The 18,856-nt window shown below is 46.1% G+C and overlaps 1 pseudogene; it reads left to right on the top strand.

Annotated features, from left to right (window-relative positions):
* The first annotated feature begins 5,728 nt into the window (after positions 1-5,728).
* Positions 5,729-12,661, top strand: LOC136468900 (late embryogenesis abundant protein At1g64065-like; annotated as a pseudogene).
* Positions 12,662-18,856: the final 6,195 nt, after the last annotated feature.

Below are 18,856 nucleotides of genomic sequence, written 5' to 3'. Positions count from 1 at the left end.
TAAAGCTTGCTTGCCAAAGGAGAATGGCGGCTTGGGTGTTCGAGATCTTTCTCTCCAAAATACCTGCTTGCTCATGAAACTGCTCCACAGAGCGCACACTGCGACAGACTCGGCATGGTCTCGCTGGCTTAAAACTGAATTTGGAGGTCCTCTTGAAGCACCGAAGTCCACTAGTGCTGGAACACATTGGGCTTCACTACGTCAGCTTCTACCTGACTATCGGTTGCTCACCACGGTAGAGGTGGGTGATGGGCATTCTACAGCATTCTGGCACGATTGCTGGCTGGCGGCTGGACCGCTCGTAGATGCCATGCCTACTCTCTACACCCACGCCCGTCGCCCTGAAGCCTCGGTTCATCATGTGCTTGTCTCTGATCTAAGATTGGCTTTTGTGCCCCGGCTTTCTTCTGTTGCCACTGAGGAGCTCACCCAACTGACCGCTGTGCTTGCAGAAATTAATCTCACCAATGCTCAGGATGTTCGCCGCTGCCCATGGGAGGACAAAGCACATCGTCTCAGTTCGTCCATGATATAAAAGTCTATCATTGCAGTAGGTAGCAGCTGTGACTATTATAAGTTCATTTGGGAGAACCGTGCCCCTCCCAAAGTTAAGTTTTTTGGCTGGCTACTCGTCCAAGACAGAATCCAAACACGGGAGAATTTACTCAAGAAGAACTGCATTGACTCAGACCTATGTGAGTTGTGGGGTGCTCAGGTTGAAAGCACAGCTCATCTTATTGCCGGTTGCGCCTTTGCAGTTGGCTTTTGGCACTGGATTGGTGTGCAAATTGATGAAGAAGATGTTGCTGCTCTTTGGCGCGTTCAACCACCGTCCACCATCCCTGCTGCCCACTTCAATGCCTTTCTTCTACTTTGTTGTTGGCGTCTCTAGAAGCACAGGCACGATGTTGTGTTCCGTTCCCTGCCTCCTTGCTACACTCGCCTCTTCGTGGGGTGTCGTGAAGATGCCAAGCTTTGGGCATGTAGGTTGCCCCCATCAGATAGACATGTTGCCCATGCTTGGGCTTTGTTGTTCTCCTCCCCACCCCATGCTAATTTCTCCATAAACGACATGTAACAAACTGCTCATGTATGCTCCTTTTATGAAATGAAAAGGTGGGGATGCTCTCCCCCCGAACTTCTCAAAAAAAAAAAAGGAAAAGAAAAGAAAACTGTCACTACAGAACAAGTCACTCAGCGATACTATAGCAATGGCTTTATGGCTGCTGCACAGCAGCTATGGCAACCAAGCGCGTCCATTATTGGAGATCTGGCCCTGTTAGTTTCGCTGAAATTTGACTTATGCTAATATTTATGTTGAAATGTTGTGAGAGAAAAAACATTGTTGGTTTCTCTACGCTGTCTTTGAGATTGGAATATGGGAAGCATACTACTTCAGTGGAGAGTTAATTCAATTCAATTCTTTTCTCCTAATATATAGGCTTATTTTACATTAGACAAGTCAGAGATGATCGGCTTTCTATGGGCACAAAAGCTATTTTCAACTTATCTTCAGGAGGCTACTTCTCTATCTAAATCCTTTTATTTATATAATCCGCTATAGTGAGGCTTAAATATGTTTTTTATCAAACGGAGGCACTAGCGTCCGGACGTCCGGCGCCAGCAGCGCATCTAGACACAGCTCCCAATCCCCAGCCAACCGAACCATGGTCCAGCTCTCTATCCCAGGCCTATGGGAGCATCCCTTCTAAGCATCCCTGGGTAACATGAAAAATGAACCGAAGCACTATCTGCCCCCTCCCCAGTTTGCAGAAGGCGAGAAGGAGACACCAAGGTGAGGCAGCAGAAGGCGAGGAGGGAGATGCAACACCCGATCAACTTTTGAAATATCCAGATACAACACATGCAACATACGTCTGAAGACTGATGAAACGTTTGAAACATACGTCTGAAATACTTAAAAAAAACATATGAAACACTTGAAAAACCATTGCAACACATACACACCCAGATAAAACACTTGCAACATATGTGTGAAACATATGCAACGTCGAGATAAACACACTTGTAACATACGTCTGAAAAAACAGATGAAACATTAGGAACAGACGTTTGCAACATAAGTGTACAACCATTACAACATATGCAACATCTCAATCTACTTTTACAACATCGATACGAAACCCTTGCAACATATCTCTGAAACAACTGAAACACTTGAAACATATTGCAACATGCGCTTTCAGAGCAATGTCACCTTGTTGCTTGGACGAACGGAGCTCGTCGTTGTGGAGCTCGACGCCGACGCGGAGCTTGATGCCACAGAGTATGCGGAGGTCGCCGATGTGGAGCTCGTCGGCGGCATGGACTTCGGCAGTGGCCGCGGTAGGCGGATGGAGCGCGGCCACGATGGGAGGCGCGAGTCCGGGCGACGGAGGCATATGGGGGGGGGGCGCCGGCGGATTCCGTCCCGCAAGCCACAAGCGGGGTCAGCGCCGGCGAGTGAATGACCCGTGAGCAGGGGCGGTGAGGGCCAGCGGAGTGTGTCCCAAGCGAGCGGAGTCCGTCCCGCGGTGAGCGGCGACGCGCAGCGCAGAGCGGGCAGGCGCGGTGCGCGGATGAGAATGAGCCGCATCCAGACTGGAGTCACGCGACGGACGCCCGTAACATAGCATTATCGTTTATCGAAAGAGGCTTATATATGTCAGCAACCCACAAGTATTATGCAACTAAATTGGACACAAGTATTTTGCAACTATTGGACACTGAGTAGTAGATTAGAGGTTCTGAAGGCTCTAAATACAAGGAAACAGATACAGGAGGTAGAAGAAGGAAAAAGGGGAAGGGGATAGATCGAGCAGAACGGGGAAGGGGACTCGAGCTCCCGGCCCGCTCGCCTCCACGGAGTTCAGTTCTGGTCGTTTAATGACCCCATCGCTTGTGTTCGACGGCTCTCTTTGTACTGCACAGCGTAACTTCCGTGGGTCACGTGAATACCAGCCTACACCTTCCTTGCTTGTTGAACTGCCCGTAGCATTGACCATGAACATGCCCATGACATCCTCTTCTTGAAATTCAGCTTACCAGGAGCCGATAATTCCCATAACCCTTTGAATTTCTTCTGCTAATAAGAATTGCAGTAACACCTTGAACCCATGGCATCTTCAATTCAATCTCCATTGCTATCTCTTGTGAAACCAATTCAGGGACATCAATAGCAAAGCTGGTAAAAGAAATTGCATTGGTCCACATTGTTGCAATTGCATCTTGGGTTAACTTGTACATTGATATACTTGCATTTCTTGTACCTAATAGCTACAAATAAGTGCACTGGATCATTGCAATAAAACCTCATCCCAGTACACAAGTATTCCAAAGGAAATAGTAGCAGGCAAGAGCTGACATGCCACTGCCTTCAGTTCTGCATTCAGAACATATTTGCATCATGTGTTTCATCGAAGGAATAATTCTGACTGGTCATTCATCTGATCATTGTAACCTTGATTTGGTAGTAGGCATCACTGACCATCTGAACAGGTCCTACCCAAAGATGCTTGGACTGTATGCATCGCGCCCTGCTTTCCAGGATGTACCATGGTAAAGAACTTGCAACGAAAGTGTCTTCACACGACATGATCCAATGGTAGAATCTCATTTGGTTGATACGGACACTTGTGTTACACACTTACACTGATAAAAGAATATAAAGTGGTGGCCAAGGGATCTTGATCAACTTGCAAAGGAATTTTCCTTTTGAATATTTAGTTCTGTAATTCATCCAGTTCTAGCATACTCAGCAGTTGTTTCTTCCTGTCATAGCAGCAAACATTGGCAGCATTTTCAGGTATCCATCTTTTCAGCAGCAAACATTGGCAGAAATTATCAGGTGTCCATCTTTTCTTCCTAGATGATAACTTCAGTGATGATGCACTTGCACAACCAACTCCATAACCTCTTGTATAGATGATTCGATAGTAAGGAGGCCCCTAAATTCTTCCAGACTCTACTTGTTTTCCCAACAAGATCCGTAAGCGGAAGCTATGGAAATACTAACCCACCACCAAAGTAACCTAGTGGCATGCTATATCTAGACTCCCTCAAAACTTAAACGCTTTTCAAAAACATTTTAAACATGTTTTGCACACAAATAAAACCATGCAACTGGCATGTGTATAAAAAAACCATTTCTAGAATATGTGTGAATAATATTGGTTTGACTTTATAAAACAATATTTCCTCTAGCCATATTGTTCTTATTTAACTAGATGTTTGAGTAATTTTAGAAAAATTTGTAAAAAACATTACTCTATGGTTACTCATTGACATCCCAAAATACAATTTTTTTGGGGTGTGCTATTAGTGACGATGAAAGAAGTACTACAATCTGCAAGGAACAGTGAAATATGATATTATAGTTTAGGGTGGTTTATAAGAACATATTAAATTTTGGCTAAAATGTTAGAAAGCATAAATGATTTAGGTGAAGAAAGGAAAAAAGAGTGACACTGAAGCTTTGACTTCTACGCAAAATTGAAACATCCAATCACCAATGCAAGCTAAATCCCATCATAAAACCACAAAACAAAATATTTAACCTGTTTGGATGATGTGTTTTTTCAAAACTGTAGTATCACGAAACTATGGTTTTATAAGCCAAAGAGATACAAAACCGTGGTTTAGAAAAAAGAGGTTATGAGTGGAGTTTCTAAAACTCCAACAATCCTACAGCTTTTGACAAAATCATGGTTTTAGATACTACAAGATTTGTTGCATCCAAACATCCCGTAGCTTTTGAAAACCAAAGTATTTTGTAAAACTATAATATTTCTCCAATACTTCAAAGATACTTTGCATCCAAGCAGGGCATAAACCATTAACCTCCGTGGCCAGGTCTTGCGTCTCGCGCTCGGAGCGCCGCCGCTGCCCCCTGCCTCCACCACCATTGGTTCCCCTCCCTCCCCCCTCCGGCATATCGCCGGAGGCTGGAGGGAGTGGGATCTATCGTTTTTAATAAGTTTTTCAATAGATCAAGTCATTAGGGTTAGGGTCTCTCCATGCTAAGTTTTTTGGTTTTGGGGATTTATCTCCTCCTCCTCCTCTCCGGCGACGGCGAGAGGGCAGGATGGAATCGTTTTTTTCATGGCCGCTCTCTTGAAGATGAGGGCAACAACTACGGCGTCAGCATCCTCACCAGTATGACATGGAGACTTTTATTTCTGGACGGCGATATCAAGACGGAGATGATGTTGTCACCATGGAATAATTTTCTCCGGTCTCTCTCCGTTTTACCGTGGTTAGATCTAGCCACGACGAAGGACTAGGGAGATTAAGTTTCAGATCGGTCTTCCTCATTCTTCGGTGACAGAAAGAAGAAGGAAGATACCAGAAAGAAGTTTCTCAACTCCGCCTACATGAATGTTGGTCGTCGTTCGTTGGGCATCTGTACTTAGGCCTTTTACCAAGTGTTTGCTTGTGCGGTCATCCATACTGCAAAGCATCGTCCAGGTTTGGTTTTGAGATCTATAGCTATTCATAGTGTGGGTACAATTTAGATGAAAATCAGTTTCTAGATATCTGTGTAATACAGAGTACTGGTAATGTGTCGATGTACTCAGCTATTATCTAATATAATTCTTCTTCGTTGAAAAAAAACCATTAACCTCCGTGATCATCACCCACTCACTACTTACCGCATGTCTCCACTACTAGCTTCACTCGCACCGTTGTCCTACCTCTCTTCTTCCAACCAACCAGCACTTGGCCTCCGATGATCCGATCCACCGGTGATGCCATGGGCAGCAACGCCGTGGTCAGAACCCCATTTCTGCGCCTTCACTGCGTGGTCATCTCATGCGGCATTATCAGCATCCTCATCGCCGCTGCCTTGCTCGCCATGACGCTGACCGTCTACCGCGTCCGCGAGCCTATGATGACGATGAACGCCATCTCTCTCAAGGACCCCAGCGCCGCCGTCGCGTCATTGTCTTCGTCCTCGTCGACGCCGCCGCCACTCCTGACCCTGACGGTGGTGGCGGACGTGTCGGTGAAGAACCCTAACGCGGCATCGCTGCAGTACGGCGCGACGGAGACGTCGGTGTACTACCACGTGCGCCAGGTCGGGCAGGCCCTGGGCCCTCCAGGCATGGCCCTGGCGTGGCGGACCGTGCGCCTGAATGTGACGGTGGACGTCGCCGTTGGCGTGCTCCTGGGTGTTAGGACTCTTTGGATCATCTAGTTGTAGATCAGTGGGGTTTCAATGGGTTTCTCGTAGTAATGGTGTGAACGGAGAGGGACAGAGAGGGAGAGGAAGAGCTAGGGTTAGGCACTGACCATCCATTGAGTAGGGGATCCGGCCATCAGGTTCATCGATGAAGTTCTGCGCTAGGCAGCGACGGTCGGAGAAGAGAGAACGACGCAGTGAAGACCGTGGTGGCGTAGTGCAGTGGCGGCGGCGGCTGCTTCCCGTCACTGGCTGCGCCCCTCTGTTAGATCGGAGTAGGGTTTCTAGGTGGGGCGTACGGCTCAGGCGAACCTCGTATCGAGAGCCGCCGACCCCACCCTCTATTTAATGCGCAGTGTGACGGGGGCCCGCCAGCCATAGATGGACTGGGCGCCCCCGATCAGGGCGCGAGGTCAAGGCCCAAGTGGCCGTTGGGCCACTGTGGTTGGGAGATCAAACCAACATTCTCCCCCTTGATCTCAACTCATACTTTAACTTTAAACTTTGACTTTAATCATTTTCACTTTTATTTGTTCCATCACATATTAGTGCATAGAGCATGCTTCATCGTCACGGTCAATCGCCTGATAGACTTAACAGCTACAATACACATCTCTGTTCTGAAACAGATTCTTTAACTTTGGGCCCTTTATTGTCCGGAAATCATAGGCTATACCATAAACCCATGTCGACTGTGTGTTCTACAAACACACTGGGTGGTAAGCCTTTTGTATGCGGATCCGCAAGCACTTGCTTGTTACTTATATGCTCAATACTTTTAGTATGATTCCAGGACTTTCTCCTTCGCAACGTATAACTTTAACGTCAATGTGTTTGGCAGCACACTTGACCCGTTGTTATAGGAGCGAACTTACTTAAATGGTTATTGCTGTCGTATACCATTATCAATTTCGGGTGTAAGTTCCTTTAACCATTTCGCCTGTCTTAAGCCTCATAACAAGCTATACCATGGGTATGCATCTTTGATGACACCATAACTGTTTCTTTGGAGCTTTTCCACAATAAAACTCCAACTGCGAGTGTTAGCTACTATGTGGGTTTCACTAAACATCTCGCCAAAATTTAACTTTTGTACCCACAACTATTTGAGAGTACTTATTCTTTCTTACTCACCATGAGGCCTATAAATCTTTGCACAATTGCAAAACTATTCTCAACTCCATTCTAGTGATCTATATCTGGACTGGACTTCTGCCAAAACATCCTGGATACATAAACTGTGTAGGGTAAGTTCTTGCTTATAAGCATTCAGTAAGCTTCCAACAGCTGAAGCATATAGGACGTCCATTTGATCGATCTCACATTTATTCTTGGAACACTGAAAGTTCCAAAAACTATTACCCTTGACTATAGGAACAGGCGCAGGTTTATTCACATATATACTTTATTTCTTTAGAATCTTCTCTAAGTATACACTTGAGATAGTTCTAATACCCCTTTTCCTTTTATCTCGGTAAGTTCCAATTCCTGGAACGAATGATGCTTTACCAAGACCATTCTCATTGAAACTTGAGGACAAGAACTGCTTCTTCTCCAACAGTAGATTAACACCACTACTAGCGAGTAAGGTGCTACCCACATGCAGGATTAGGAAAATAAATTTCCCATGTTTAAACTTTGCATAAATACAATTGTCCTCTATATTCTCTTTAAAACCCAAACTTTCTTATTGTACTGTCAAACTTCAAGAACCACTGTCTTGAAGCTTGCTTTAATCCATAAATGGATTTCTTTAGGCAATATCCCTTTACGTTCTTTTCCTTCCACGACAAAACCTTTTGAGTTATGTCATATAAACGTTTCCATACAAATCCTCGTTGAGGAATGTGTCTTTACATCCTTCTGATGTAATTGTAAATCGTAATGTGCCACTAATACCATTATGATTATAAAAGAATCCTTGCAAGCTTATTATAATCTATTTCTTCTCTTTGTGTAAATCATTTCGCCACAAGTGGCGCTTTATAGCTTTTCATATTTCCTTTGGAGTCACATTTATCTTGTAGACCCATTACAGCCTACTGTGTTGGCTCCATTGGGAATTACTTCTAAGTCCCAAACATCGTTGGTATTTATCGATTTCATTTCATCTACCTTTGCTTCTTGCCATTTAGACGAGTGAACGCCTCTTATGGCTTTTTCAAATGAGGTGGAATCACTCTCTATTTGAATTTCTTTCTTAACTTTTACTTCTTAGTCACCAGAAATATCTGATTTTCTTATTCTTTGAGACCTTCTAGGGCCTCGTGGCACTTCTTTCATATGGGGCTATTGTTACTCTTCATTGCCAAAAGGCAATTGTTCTATAGCCTCCTGTATCACAAGATCCTTGTTTACTTATTCATCTTCTTTAAGAGCTAACATCTGGTGTTGTATATGTCATACAACATCAGCATGTATAAGCAATTTGTTGCTCTAAAAACACTGTAGTGGATATGTAATCCCACTTCTATTCAAGCCTTAGGTATCTATATACCATGCTCCCCCAGATTACTCCATCTTCTATAAAGATGGTGTATCTTCAAATTTCTTATTTTGGGTTTAATCTACTAAAAACTCATATGACGCGTTTAGCACTGCCTTGATAACTCTGAACTCGTCCAGTATGAATACTAGACGACTATGCTATCTTCCTATTGGAACTTGTAAAAAGGTCCAGGAATTTAGCTATTTCTTTACTTTAGGGGTATCAGTTATTATGACCGTCTTACTCCCTCAACGATCACATTCATCTTTTATAGATCACTTTTACCTTCAATGCATAGTATGCATTGCATTATCTGAAGTATGGGGAAAGTATCTTTCTTAATTGTCTTTCTTAATTAATCTTACATTTCTCCCCCTCGAAATGTGGTATGAACTTTTCTACCACAATTTCGAAACATTCAGAACTCTTGTGAATGAGGAAACTTTAATTACTTACTTCATCCACACGATTACATCATGCAAATAAAATTCGTATAGGAGTACATTTTCCTCATTACACTTCAAAACTCAACATAGTCTATTATTATCAATACTTCTGCAAGTCACACTTGCATATCATTCTTATCTCTTGGTTCACATGCAACTTTCTTTTGTTCTTCAAACTCATTGAGTACTTAACTGACCTTGACACAATCAGAGTGTACGGTCAATTCTAGGATAGCATAAGAGCTACCGCAAACTTCTCTCCATGTGCGGAATACACTTAGAGCACATGAGTCATCATATCCTTCTCCCGCCATGCGGGATAAGTACTATGCCAAACTCTCCCGCCATGCAGGATTGGTTAACATATGTACTATGCTAACTTTACCCCGCCATGCGGGTATTTTCTCAAACTTTTCCCGCCATGCGGGTACTATCATAAACTTTTTCCCGCCATGCGAGATATTCCTTTGAACGGACATAATTGCCAGGATTGGCTCATGTTCAATCATCAAATTCAGAAATAAATCCGAATATTCTTTTAACACACATGTTTAATCCAATGTTAGTCAAATTAAACATGTATATGACTTTTACAACTCTCATAAGTGAAACTAAAATAAATTCTTCTCCACAGAGAGTACATAAAAGACATTTCTCAATAAGACTCTCATTGATCTATCTCTTTTCTTGGATCAATATCCTAGAATTCTTTTCTTTTGAAGTCATTCTTTAAAGAGACACAGTCCCTTAACCAATGGCATTCTTTCATACATTAACTTGCCCTTAGGCATTTCATCATCTGAGTCACAAGTACCCAGCTCATTTCTCTTTCTGCCTTCAAGAATGAAAGCATGGAGGTCTTTTGTCTGAAAAATATTCAACAATAATGCTCATTAAACTTTGAAAACTTTATGTTCTATTCTATATCACCGTGGGACAGAAATAGAATAAAACATCATTCTTCTACATTAATTCCACATCACCGTTGGGCAGAAATGGAATTAACGTATAGAAATTTAATAATCTTGAAAACATAGAACTGCTCCTCAAAATTAAAATCTCCCGTTGGTTCGAATTTAATTAGAAGACAATCAACTTTATTGCAGCGGAAACATGAAAATACTTTCTCTAGTTTAAGAGCATTCCTTGATCTTTATCTATTCTCTGAAAAATTGGTCACTTTGATGCAAAATTCATCAGAGATTTAAACCTTAAACATAAAACTCATAGAATTATAATATTGTTATCATCAACGTTGGTTAGAAAATAACAATACCATAATTTAACTTTAAACTTAAACTCATAAATAAACTTATAATATTGTTATCATCAACGTTGGTCAGAAAATAACAATATTATAATTTATCTTAACTATCAACCGACTATTCCTCCAATTAAATTTTGTTGGTTCCAATTTTAACTGGAGGATAAACTTTTCATCATTTACTGAATAACAATAACTGCTCTTCAAATTAAATTCTCCCGTTGGTTCGAATTTAATAAGAAGACAACATCTTTAACTTTGCAGCGGAAACTTGACAAAATTTCTTTATATACTTTTCAGAAGCATTTTACTGTACTTTTCTACTCTCTGGAAAATCTAACACGTTGGTGCAGTTTTACCAGAAATTTAAACCTTTAAATTGATCAAAATTCAATCAAATATGCTTCTGTAAATAAATAGACTTCAAAACATCATTTACTATTCATTCTGGCCGGCCTGAAGCCTGCTCGGCCCGAAGGCCTGCCCGCGCGTGCGGCCCAGCAGCAGCAGCAGCGCGTGGCGCTCGCGGCTCACGCGCTCGGCCATATGCTACAGCACCGCGCGGCCCGCAAGCAGCAGCAGCGTGCGGCCCGCAAGCAGCAGCAGCGCACGGCCCACCACTACGCGCGCGCCTTCCTCCCCGCGCCCAGGCCGCAACCTGGGCCTGGGCCGGGAAAGCTCAATCCCGCCTAGGCTGCGAAACGGCCCATTCGATCTCCTCGCCGTCGGATCTTGATCGGACGGTCGTCCTTGCATTTCGCGCGAACAAAACCGGCACGAGTGGCCTCACCGTGAAACCCTAACCTCATTTCCACCCTCCCCTTCTCTCTCATCGCACAGCGCCGCTCGGAGACGCAGCCGCAGCAGCAGCCACCGAGTGAGCGAGTGGGCGAAACAATGGAGCAGCGAGCCCCGGCGCTGTCGCCAGCCCCCTCGCCGGCGTGCGCATTCCCCAGCGGGTGAGCGCGCCGTCGTCGAGCGGCCTAGCCGCGGCGCCCCTGTGGCCGGATCCCGGCGAGCAGTGCCCCCGACCGGCCCTTTATTTTTCCCCCGGCGCGCGTCGGCGTGCACGACGGCGAGGTAAGCCATCCCTTTCCCCTTCTGCGTTTCTGCTTGTTTGGATTTGGGGATGGGGATTGGATCTAGGGTTAGGGTTTCGGGTCTCGTCGTTTTCTTGAATCCGAACCCTCTGTTTCCATCACCCATTTAGGGTTAGGGTTAGTGAAAACACCCTTCAGCCTGCTCAGATCCGAAGGATCTAATCTGTTCTTTTCTTTGCTGTTCTTTTGATTCTCTTCCCGCGCATCAGCAAGCCGGCGGTGGGTACTCCATCCCGCGTGAGGCGGTAGTGACGGCGGCGGGGAAGCCCTGGTAAGACTTCCCCCGGACCGCCGTCCATTTCTTTTCCCTTCTGTTAGGGTTAGGGTTATGGGTACCCCTCCCCTTTCTGGGTTTCTACTTCTTCCGATTTTAAAAAACCGTTCATCTTCCCCATGCGGTTCTTCGTTCTCTGTCTAGATCCGAACGGATCTAGTCTATTTTTTCTTTTCTAATCGGTTTCTAGCCCCTGACAAGATCCACATACTAGAACCGGCTCTGGTACCATTGTTAGGACTCTTTGGATCATCTAGTTGTAGATCAGTGGGGTTTCAATGGGTTTCTCGTAGTAATGGTGTGAACGGAGAGGGACAGAGAGGGAGAGGAAGAGCTAGGGTTAGGCACTGACCATCCATTGAGTAGGGGATCCGGCCATCAGGTTCATCGGTGAAGTTCTGCGCTAGGCAGCGACGGTCGGAGAAGAGAGAGCGACGCAGTGAAGACCGTGGTGGCGCAGTGCAGTGGCGGCGGCGGTGCTTCCCGTCACTGGCTGCGCCCCTCTGTTAGATCGGAGTAGGGTTTCTAGGTGGGGCGTACGGCTCAGGCGAACCTCGTACCGAGAGCCGCCGACCCCACCCCTATTTAATGCGCAGTGTGACGGGGCCCGCCAGCCATAGATGGACTGGGCGCCCCCGATCAGAGCGCGAGGTCAAGGCCCAAGTGGCCGTTGGGCCACTGTGGTTGGGAGATCAAACCAACACTGGGGACCCGGCGTTCCTGGAGGACGTCGTGGCGGCGGGCGCCGTCGCGGTGGCCACTGCCACGCGGGTGCGCGGCCGCGTCGCCGTGCTGGGCGGATTGGTGCACCGGGGCGTGGTGCTGGAGATGAACTGCACCGCCACAGTCGCCGTCGCCGACATGTCCATCAGCGATCAGAGGTGCCGCAGCACGTCTGGTTGCGGTAGATAAGCTGAGTGCGCTGGTGGATCGACGAACGAACAGGTAGTTTAGCCCAGCCACATGTACCGTACGTAGTCCTCATGCATCGTCGTATGATTACTGATGTCAATAATTTGTACGATAATAATGTCAGCTTGTACTAATGTTCATATATCCGTCAGCATTGCCTATGCTCTTTGAAAGAGGGAAATTCAACACGTACTGATGGTCTGATGCAGTAGTTTTACTGACTGACTGACCCATCATGGATCAGGGTCAGAGCTGTTGTTGTTCTCGACGTGCTGTTTTCAGCGCATTTGGAAAGTTCTACGAAATGAGGAGAAGATAACTTATTTGAATTTCTGAGATGTTCGTAAATTTCAGAAGACGATCTGGAGTTTATTTATTTTGGTTATTTGAATGCTAAAAAACGCTACAATGTGGAACATAAAAATGCTTGAATATACATGGCGTGCTTAAAAAATTTTAGGCCGGAGGGACAAGATCTGGAATGAGTATTCATGGTTTGTTCAAAAAAAAATCAGCAAGGTAATTGGGGCCACATGAACATGATTGAGAGTGACAAGGAATTGAGAAAAAAGCATGAATTACGTCGCTTTCAAAATAAGGCTCAAAACCACTTATAAGAATCTACGTAAGTCCCTAATTGTACATCTAGTTTTGTGTTAATATCTCTAACGCAAAAAAAGTTTTGCACCCTATGTTTTAATTCTATCAACTAACCTAGCAAGCCAGACACGGAAGGTAAGGCACACATCAAGAAATTGTAAAATAAATGCGGAAACACAAATGAGTTAGATAATGCTAACTCCCGCACGATGATCTTTTTTACTGGCTATCGGAAACTTGACGCTCTCCGCTAGAGCTAGTTAGAGCCCGTCGCAAGGGCTAAACTTCCGGTCAGATAACTTAGCGGATAGCCCACGAGCCTTCTCCACGCACAAGCGATTCTCCGTGTGGTCTCTCCCGAACTGTCCCCCATCATCTTTCACAATGGAGAGCTTCGGCCAAAACGTCGAGGGCTTCTCATCTCTCGTACACCATCAGCAGCGACCATGCCATAAACTTGGTTGGTGTGATCTCTCAAAATTACAAGCCCCACTTGTATAAACTTGGTACGCGCAATCACCAATAGCAAGGGCGTATGCAAACCTCACTAATAAACACTAGGCCTAACCCTAGAGCAAGCGCTATATGTGGTCAAAGTTAGCCTAAGCACTATCCCTACTGCCATTGCTAATTTCCCTAATCTTCTGAGCCTCGACTCAACTATACCTTCAGCCAGCTCTAACACAGTCCAAATGGTCAAGTATGTGGGTATATACATAGCCCTGAACTACCAACTAGCCGTTAAAAGCAAAGGTTGCCTTATCAGCGAGCACTAGTAGTTCTAATGGTCACACCGGACAAATTCGGTCCCTTGCCTTGTGTACTGATTACCGTTGTCTGTCTTCTTTTCTCTGGTGGTTTATCTGATGCCTACACGAAATAATTCTAGTGCGTTGTCCATCCCTCTTTTTTCTTCACTGAATAGCACCCATAATTTCAGTGCCCTTTTTTTGTTGATCACCAGAGAGCTCCAGTGCTCTCTTTCTCATCCATCGCACCTATGAACCTTCTCTATACTCAAACCTCCATGTTGCATCGGAAGTGCATTGTGCACTGCTTCATCTTCTGGCCTCGCACTAGGCCTCATTAGAAAGCTCAAGTGTGCCACCAAAAGGCTCGAATGTCATTTCTTTGCATCCTTTTTTGTCTAGGCTTCTTCTTCTTCATGTCTTGAGCTTCTTTCTTATGTTCTAGATCTTCATTGCCCCTTTTTCATCTTCATTTGTGGTGTTGATTCCTCGATCATCACCATATCATAGCTCAAGTGATCCATCATTGCATGATTGCGTCTTATGGACTAATGTGCCTTGTGTACTAGTAGTACAAACGGTTATATGTTGTCAACCAACCACCAAAAACCATGCTAGGGTCCATATTTCTTACAATCTCCCTCCTTTTTGGTGATTAATGGCAACACAACCAACGCAACAAGTAAAAGATACCAAATTGGAATCAACCTACAACGTTGTGCAATAAGAAGGCGACACATATACGAACCATCTCCAATGCAATCAGCTATAGCATGTACACGTGGAAAGCATCTCCAACGGAAAGCACCCACGAGCGTGGCAGCCCCCTGCCACGCATACCAAAATAGTTCTATGACGGATAGTTTTTCGTTACAGATCAAAACAATTCTATGACGATGTTTTCGGATTCGTCACGAAAGTTCAAATGTGACGCGATTGAAAGGTCCTTGTTTGGTTTTGGTAATTGAGTGACAACCTAGGTGGACTAATGTGTTTAAATGTGAGATACACAGGTCATTAGTCCATAGGTATACTTATGTGAGCAACTCATGCCATAGAGGTGAAATGGCTTGGATATGCTGCAAAGCTCATACATGTGATGAAGGAGCACATTGCATATGAGACATGATATGGAGTCATGTGACTAAGGTGGAGAAGATCAAGACAAGACTTGGCTGGATGGACCGGTTGCAAGCGTGAAGGGCAAGTTGGAGGCTTTGGAGCAATGAACCGCGTGGCGGTGAAGCTTGAGCAAGACTTGGCGCCGATGGACGAAGACAACGGTGAAAAGCAAGTGAGCTCAAGATCGATGAACCAACAAGGTCACGTGATGATATGAAGTGGATCATATCATTTGTGATATGGTTGGTGCATGTGTTGCATCAACATTGGAGGAGATGGAATGGAATGCTCAGGCAAAGGTATAACCTATAGGGCATTTTATTTCACCAGTCATAGGTGTGTAGAGAAGTTTATGACCGGATTTAGGATAGATGGCCGTACTATTAAGAGGGGCAAACTTGTTTGTGAAAGCATCTAGGCCCCTAGTTGGGTTTCGGTGATTAATGACAATACGTGATTACTGTGACTAACGTGTGTTTTGCAGATGCAATTAAGTTAGGTCATGGTAATGGCAATTGATTGGGCAATCATGGTTGTCATGCCCCTATGATGGAAATCGTTTCGGTTTTCAAAGGATGGACGACAAGGTTAATAATGGACTAGTTCTAAGTGTCGTTTGGTGTTGAAGAGACACTTAGAATAGTTTAGGACTTTGTTTTTCCTTTGGTCGTACTATTAAGGGGGCTATGGACTAGTAGCTTGACCTAGGTGAGTCTAGTAGGTTAGGTGTGGTGCACACTTATCAAATCTAGCACTAGGTAGCTCTGAAGTAGTCCTTAGATCAATTGGAGCAAACTTCATTCACATATGATTACGAGTTGGAAATGAATGGAGGATCAAATGTAGACCGGACGTTGGTTCCGGTGTGACTGGACGCTGGCGCAGAGTCCGGTCAGTTCATTTGATCAAGGTGAAGTCATCTGGATGCGACCGGACACTGAGTGAAATGTGATCGGACGCTGGGTGCCAGAGTCCGGTCAACTCCAGTAAGGTTCTAGAGAGGGAGAATCCTGATCGGACGCGTCCAGTCAGTGCTGATCGGACGCTGGTCAGGTTCTGGCCACTGACCGGACGCTGAGCAGCAAAGTGACCGGACGCTAGGTGCTAGAGTCCGATCAACATCAGTAAGGTTCCAGGGAGAAGTTTTTGTGACCAAACGCGTCCGGTCAGTGCTGACCGGACGTAGGTCAGAGTCCGGTCACAACTTAATGGCTCAGTGGCGGGGAGAACTGACCGGAGCATCTGATCACCTTGACCGGAGCGTCCGGTCACCCCGTAGAATGCTGACTCAGGCACATAACGATTCGTTTGAATGAGGGGGTGTAACACCCTCGGTGTTACATTGTACTGTTTTTGCTAAAACGCTGCATGAGCATCATACTTATGTGCAATAGTGTGTAACATGAAGTATAAATCAATGTTCGGCACTTGAAACGTTTATCCGAAATAAGAAACAAATGTTACGTTTCATGTCGCATAATATCGTTTAATATTCTAAACAAATTTTTATCGAACAAAAATGCTATAGCACGTTTATGAGAACTTTGATAGAGTTTGTAGTACGTACTTCGTAGGCGATGATGAAATAGATGTGGTCGAGGACGGGGTTCGCTAGCTAGTATACCCAGTAGGTCGGAATTGGAATTCGACGTGAAACCGTTCGAAGTTTAAGTCATTTCGCGTAAGTTTGAAAAGGGGTCGACAAAGCCATGTTCGACAAAGTTTGTAGAGCGACCGGGTTAAGAAGTGGTGAGATGTTTTGGCATGATTGGCTAGCCTTAAGTACCCTTTTCCATGTAGAACAACTGGTTGGGCTGTTGTAGCATCGGATTTGAGTTTTTGAGCAGCTTTAAAAAGCGTGCAGGTCATGTATCTACGAACAGAGCCGCTGCTGGCCGCGGTCACCACATGGCTTGGTCTGGCGCCATTGTTGGCCGCCCAGTGCGCTGTCGTGCCGGCTGCGTCCTCGCTATAGCCCCTGCAAGCACATCGCGCGCATGGTCCTTGCGTTGCAGGCCACGGCCGATTCCACCACGTGCTGGCACGCAGCTAGCACCGCCACTGCTGCTGTGCAGTGTCCTATGCGCCTGCCCGCGCCCTACCCACGCATGGGTCGGTTGCACCATCGGGTCCCGCGCTGCTGCTCGCGCTGCCGTTGCTGCACGGCACACTATGCACACACGCAATTGCACTGCGCCGGTGGACCGGCTACTCTGCCTCGCCTTCGCGTTGCATGGCACTTAGTCACGCTGCACGCCATCCATTGCCACGCGCGGCACTGTTTCTGTTGACCTGCCATAGCTATGCGCGCGTGGGATGGCTGCCTACATCACCAGCGTGTCAGTGTCCGCTGCCACGCTACGCCATTGTCTCCTCTGCCCTACCAGCCTCTACAGCGATAGCACCATGCCGACATGCCTACCTTCCCCTATTCCTCTATCGTCGGGCCACGCCGAGACAGTGCAGTGTCTGCAAAGGCAGTAAGGTTGCGTGCCTTGGGATGGAGTGAGGACATAGCCACACGCCAAATGCGTCCACTGCTGTTGCCGCCCATTGCCATGCTTAATTGGACAGTTCCGTCGTCGTCGGTCATTTTAAGACCCGTAGCCGGGCCATGAAATTCCCTTGCCCACGTCCACTGCTGTCCAATTGCTTGTCACCGCACCTTCACCCTACTCCGCTTTACCGCGTGCGCGCCCTAGTTCGCCCTTCTGTGGCCTGCCCAGCGCTGCCACCGTAGTCTCACCATAGCCGCCGTCGTAGGGCCTACTAGGTGCGCGTGGCTAGGTCTACTCGAGCCATCTCTAGTCAGGCCACCATGACCGGTAAGCACGGGGTGAGTCTCTGTTGCCTACCCATGAGTTGGTTCATGTTGTTGAGGTTGTGGCTCACGGGAACACGTCCGCCGTCGTAGGGAAAGGGCCATCACCGGGGAGGGAGCTCGGGACAGCGTCCCCGTTCGCCGTATTAGCTCCGAACGTTGCGCGTTGAAGTCAAGGGGAGCATCGGCTCCTTAGGTTGGGATTGGAGGGTCGGGTGTGGCCAGCGTAGCCGCCCAGTGTCGCGCCGTCGCGCCGGTGCGCGCACGGGTGCCGGGGGACGTCGCCGCGGTGAAGAAGGGAAAGGAGAGGGTGGTAGTTGAAAAATCTATGACTTAGTGTAATAGTGCTCATGTTAGTTTTGAGAATAGGGTAAAGAATGGGGGCTTATTCGCTAAATGCGTCAGCCACGCATGGCTCCGTTGTGGGCCGCCTGCGTTGGGCCGTGTCGCGCGACGCTGAGCGGGCCGCGCTAGTCGCTGCGCCTGCGCGCGGGCGGGAAGCCGGGGTGGGCCGAGCCGAACCGAGTGGGCCGCGCGATAGAATGGCGTTTTCCAATTTCCAGTAAAATAGGAAGTGTTTATTCAATAAAGATTTTAGCTGAACTTTGGTAATTTGTAGTAAATTGTGTAGTGGTCCAAATATTGTGGGACTAATTTTGTTAGGTTCACTAAAATAACATCTACTTGTTAGTACAGTTAGATTGCAGTTAGCTGTGACAAGAATTGGGTCATAAATTCAAAACTAGAGAGCTAATATTATGTAGATTAATATTTGTAGGAATATTTATGGAAGATTGGTGATAGCTATAGATACAAGAATTTTACAGTAGGCTTGCTAGGTTGGTAGGTACTTACTGTAAAATTTGTAGCCCTTGGATAGGTTGATAAGTAGAGTAGCT

This window comes from Miscanthus floridulus, chromosome 8, assembly GCF_019320115.1.
Source record: "Miscanthus floridulus cultivar M001 chromosome 8, ASM1932011v1, whole genome shotgun sequence".
Classification (NCBI taxonomy): Eukaryota; Viridiplantae; Streptophyta; class Magnoliopsida; order Poales; family Poaceae; genus Miscanthus; species Miscanthus floridulus.
Note: the sequence above shows the minus strand (reverse complement) of the source record. Positions and strands in the feature narration are given on the sequence as shown.